The sequence below is a fragment of the Cricetulus griseus genome, chromosome 2 (genome assembly GCF_003668045.3).
Source record: "Cricetulus griseus strain 17A/GY chromosome 2, alternate assembly CriGri-PICRH-1.0, whole genome shotgun sequence".
Taxonomy (NCBI): Eukaryota; Metazoa; Chordata; class Mammalia; order Rodentia; family Cricetidae; genus Cricetulus; species Cricetulus griseus.
This window is the reverse complement of record NC_048595.1, coordinates 46,283,438-46,289,437: the sequence shown is the minus strand read 5'-3', so window position 1 is coordinate 46,289,437 and position 6,000 is coordinate 46,283,438.

Here is a 6,000-nt window from a genome sequence, read left to right as displayed (position 1 = left end):
CATTTACACACACACATACCACACACACACACACACACACACACACACACACACACACACACACACGAATGAATACAACCTGCTGAGTTCATTTAGGATTGCCCTTATAGATACCTTTTAGGGCAACTACTTGGTATTGGATAATCAATTAGGGGACTCATCCCTAGGGAAGACTAATTCTCCTTCTCTCAGCAGTGTTAATTGCCTGTAACTTTTCATCTAGGGGTGAAGATCCATAATATTTCTCTCATCCATGGCATGTCAACTGGTGTTGTCATTGCTCAAGCCTTGTGTGGACAGCCATCTTATTGATATTTTGTGGATATAACTTTCCTGTCACATATAGAAGACAGGCACAATCTTATGGTAGACTTGTTGGTTTCTGGCTCTTACAATCTTTTGATGCACTTTTTTTCTTTTTTTTTTTTTTTTTTGGTTTTTCGAGACAGGGTTTCTCTATGTAGCTTTGGAGCCTATCCTGGCACTCTCTCTGGAGACCAGGCTGGCCTTGAACTCACAGAGATCCACCTGCCTCTGCCTCCTGAGTGCTGGGATTAAATGCGTGCGCCACCAACGCCTGGCTTGATGCACTTTTTTGAGCTGCTCACTGAGCCTTAAGGGCAGGGGTTGTATTGTGGAAGTTTTGATTGGAGCTGGCTGGACACCCCATAGCATCTTGATGCAATTTTAACATCTTTAGATTATAAGTCACTTCCTGTTATACCAACAGCAGTAAACAGTAGACATTTGATAGCTACCTATTACTTGAATGTAAGAAAATTAATTCATAAGTTCAGTTCAACTGTTACAGCTAGACCCTGACTAAGCTGGTTTTAGCTGAACCAGAAGTCACCTTCGGGTAGAGGTATCAGAGTGCTGAGACTAGGGTGCTGTTTGTGAGCTGTGTGGCTATGAACACGTACAGACTTTCTGAGCAGCAGTCATCTTTTCTATAAAATAGCAATGTCCATATTGGTGTTGATCAAATGAAGCACCTATAAAACACAGTTAATGCATAGCAGTTACTCCTAATGTGTTCTCAGAGCTGGAGACTTAGTGTAGCCTTCCTGAATTCTACCTTCCAAGATTGTTATGTACACTTCTCCCACCCCCCTTCTTTCTTCCTCCCCTACATCCTCTGAGATTATAAATGCAGGCTGAATTCGCCCTCAGACACATAAGAGACACGTGTGAGTAGGCCGAAAGACCTTTAAGAAAAGACCAATATTTGCATATCTATTATAACTACTCACTGTTGGACTTGTTTCATTACAGTTTCTATTTGGATAATATGTAAGGTCAATACTGTCACTGTTCTGGAAAATTCATCTTTTATTAAAGCAAAATGCACTGTATTTATAGAGATAACACCTTAAATGCTACGAGAGAAGGTGCACCAATTACACTAGCTCCCTTGATGGGCAAGTCTACAAGTTCCATGTTTTATAATATGTTACAAGCAGGGGGATCTTTGGCTGTGCTGATACATCTCAAGTGTCATCCCTCTGCTGAACTTGACTGTGCCTGATGCCCTACCCACGCTTTGCTGTAGATCCGGGAACACTGAGCTATCCACAGTCAGACAGCCCTCTGTTCTGCATGTCTCCATCGGTTTGTTTCTAGGACATGCAGCAGCTGTGTGAGCAGCATGCCTACCTTGTCATTGGACCCCAGGCCTCTATGTGTCAGGCACAGGGCTTGGGAAGTACAAGGGGGCTCAATGGGTACTTGCAGAATGAGAGAAAATGACTCTCTGAAACAGAGCTTGGAAATTGCTCATTGAATTGTTTCCCTCTCAGGAAATGGAAATGACATAGTGGAAAAAAATAAATAAAGGCACATAGACTTTATGCCAGGAAATCTTGAATTCGAATCCTGGTTTTATTACTTACTAAATGTCTAAATGTGTAACAATTTATTTAGTGAAGTGAATTTTTGTTTTTTCTTATTATTACTAAATTTGGGGAATACTTGTGATAATTATCTTTTTACAGTTCTTGGCACACAGAAGATAAAATGCATTATAATTCCATTTCCTTTACTTGGTCCTTTTGGATTAAGGAGGGACACCAAAGAGTTGTTAAGGTTTGCTACTTTCATTCCATTCTGTCCATGTTAAATCTAGTTAAAATGAAGGTAATCTTTTTGAATATGTGGGCTTTTTAAAAAATGCTTTAGCTGCTATTTTTTCCCTACTTCCTATTCACCACTTTCAATAAACAATGTATTGCATTGTCCTTTTGGTAGGGGGAGAGCTGAGGTTCCTTATGTAGAATTTTACAGACGACAGAAGTCTGTAATGACACTAATGTCACGGTAGCAGGGCTCTAGTTATTTTTAATGTGTCAGAAAGCCACAGGGAAAAGAGACACCTGTTTGCAGGTATCACATGCTAACTCAAATGTCAAGTCTACCTGTGTGTGGCTGGAACACAGTGAGCTGAAAATAGTAACTTGGTTATCTCCTTGTGATCAAAATGTTAATGAATGTTTTAGAACAATAGGGATGTAATTTAGTTGCACCTTAATAATGCATCATATTTGTTAATCTGTGTATTTCAAAGCATGGGGTTTATTACAGCAATAAATATAGAGAAGGGCTTTGGGAGGGAGAGAAATTGGTGTTCCTGGTATAAGGTCTAATTTGCAACATTGTATAACTCTAGACAGTGGTGATTACACAGATGTCTCAGTCTGTTTGGTTAAGAGACTATGTGGCCTGTAAACAACAGACCTCCAGGTTGCAAGGCTGGCACTGGCAGATTCAGTGTCTGGTGAGGACCTGAGTCATAGTTTGTATGTGGCTGCAGTTTTGCTGTGCAGACCACATGGCAGGAGAGGATAAGGGCTCTCTGAGAGCACTTCTGTGAGGGAGCAATCCCAATTTAAGAGGGCTCCACCCCCGTGACCTAATCTCCCCCAGCTCTACTATCCCAATACTATTCTTGGGGGAGCTAGGATCTCAGTGTAAAATTCTTGGGGAATGCACCAACTATGGTGTGAATGGTGGTAAATTGGGTGGTATGTTGGTCTTGATTAGACACACTTTAGAAAGAAAAAAAAAGTGGAGCGTTAGACCCAGCACACATTGCCTGTCACCCTTGATCATATCTGTAAACTATACATCCCAAAGTGGCAGCTGTTTCTTAGATGTCTGTTGACTCAGACTCTAAGCATATCAGTAGCTGCTTAATATCACTTCTTTATCAACATTTTCAGTGTTTAGTAATTATGCCTGCTAGTGCTCACTGGAAGGCTGAGTTGCAGATGCAATTCAAGTACAGTATAGTGACGGGGACACAGACACATGCCCTTGAACCTCAAGCCCCTTGCATCATGTGTACAGCATAGGTGAGCTTTGCAGATAAGATTGAAACATGTCTGAAATGAGACACAAGGGCAGGCCAGCCATACAGCTTCCCTTCAAGCTGATGGAGAGGCTGGAGCAGTGAAGTTGAGGGGAGAAAGAGAAGAAGCTCCTCCTTCAGAGCCTTCCATCATTCCGTTCCACCACTCATTTGTGTGCCCACCATGATCCACCCTGGGAAACTGTCAGCCCCTTCCCTAAAAGGATGCTTTATTTAGCATGCTTCTAGCCACCCTGCCCAACATCTTGCTGTCAATTCTGTCTCTCTCTCACCCCAGAGATTAAATGTGACCTTCTTAGAGAAATCCTAGCAGATAAAAGACACTCACTCCCATTTGCTACATTCTCAGTGATGTTCTGGCCCTCTGGTGAAGACTTACCACGTTTTATAGAGTGGTGCTGTCTGCCTGATTCCTCTACACAGAGTGTGTGATAGTCTTTGGCTTACGCATGGGGAGCTAAGACTCCGAGGGTTAGACTTATTCTTTTGTCACCCTCGGATCCTTCTTTAGCTAGGGCTCAAAAAACACAGTGTGTTTAAGGTACATTCTCTCTGTCTCTCTCTCCCTTCCTCCCTTGCACTGACTATCAGGATATAAAATGGAAAGGTCTTGAATTCTAGGATCGTACTGTCCCAGGGTATCTGCTCATGGATGAGAACCAGAAAGCCAAGAAATATGGGAGCCTAGAGAACACTTCTGACCTTTTTGGCTGTTTCTTCTCTTCCTTTCTTTTGTTCTCTGACCTCAAACTTGAAGCAATGCCCTGTATCATATTTCAAACTGCTCTGGTTATAGGTGTGCTCACCAGGCCAGGCTTCCCTTTCTTTCTTTTGACAGACAGCCAAGGCCAAAGTTATGCATGGGCTTGTGCCTGTGGTATGAGGCCATTTCCTTAAACGGATATTTGTTCCCTCAAAGGGCAGATGGTGAGCTAGACAAGACTCAACACCACAGCCTATAGCGGAGGCTGTCTCTTTCTCCACTGGCCACTGGATCATACCTGGTCAACTGCATCCTGGGAGGTTGGGAATGTGTTTTGGATGCTGGAGCAGTGATGCAGGCACTGAAGAAAAGGGTTGGGGGCTACTTTATCAAACTAAGTTAAAAGTAGAGGCCCTGGGTGGGGAGCATTCCAGAAGTCAGACTTTCTGCCAAGTCTAAGATCAAAGCCCAAGTACAGCCAGCCTCCTAATGTTACAAGTTGGTAAGAAAATTGGCCAAGCAGCAAGGTACTGCCCTCACCCAGAACCCTTTTCTGCCATTACATTTTCCATGCCATCTCCTCATATCAACTACAATCAGCCCCCAGCATTCCAAACTCCCCAATGGCACCTGGGCCATCTCAATCAGGGTCACATACCTTTCTGCTGTGTTTGCCAAGTCTTCTGCTGTTCATTCCAATTCAGACTCTGAAAGTCCTTCAGGAGTGGTTTACCAAAGACTTCATTTATTCACTCTAAGGCTTTCTGTGCCAAAAAATATTTCAATATGTGTAAGCAAGGTGTCATTGTGGAGGGAACAAAAATCATCGCAAAACTGCACTCAGAATAGTAGATTATTGAACCCCGAAACTCAAGGGCAGACCTAACCTGTAATCTATTTAATCTTTAATTTTCTTTTAACTTTATCACTGCCTGCTTGTAAAAAACAAATTTTAGCTTCAAACATACATGATTGGCTATCAACACTAAGGGAACTGAAATAAAATCAGCAGTTTCTAAAATAATGGCTACAATGGATTTCTCCAGTATCTAGGAACAGGTAGCTTCACATTGTCTGGTTTGGTGTAAAAATTCCAGATTGATCTAGAAGTCAGATCTTGGGTTGAGTTTAGACACTCAGCTTTCTCCTCAGTTTTACAATCTTGGGTATATTATTCAGCCTCTCCAAAGCTCATTTAATTCAATGAATAGATACATAAACAACATTTTCCCAGAGTTGATAGGAAGTGTATTTGTCAGGCTTTGTTTGAGATAGAACACATGCTGGGTGATTAAAAAATGGAACCTCTACAAGGAGTTGATCACAACAAGTAAGAAGGACCAATGGGGGAATGAACACAGGTAAAGCATCCCAGGAGTAGCAGCTGTAGGAAGGCACTGTCTACCCTAGAGCTGGGGGACAAAATGGAGGTGGTACTACAGAACCCTGATTCAGAACCCAGTGGGACCTGGAACCTTGGAGATGGCCATTCCAGGGGATTTAGCTAGCTAGGGCCCTGGATTTGTTTATGAGGATGCCTGTTAGGATCACAGATCATGATTTTAGAGGCTGACTGTTGGAAGCTGGAGCCTGAAGGCAGATGTAGCCAGTGCTGAAGATTCTTTGTAAAGCTACAGGGGTGAGAGAGATGGATACGGAGATGGAGATGGAGAGAACACCAACATCCTAGTACAGTATACAGAGATGGTTCTCTTACCTCAGCTGTAATCATTACTAGGTTCGTAAACATTAGGGGCTTGCCCTTACTAGCTGGCTTGGGAGGCTTTTAGTTTGGTAGTTTGGTTGTAGTAACCAAACTCCAGGTTGGTTACCAGCCTCCTACCAAGATTAAGGTGACTGGGGCTAACTTCAACATGTACCCACGCCACCATCACCATCATTCTCAGTTTTATAAAATGTCTTTCCTGTC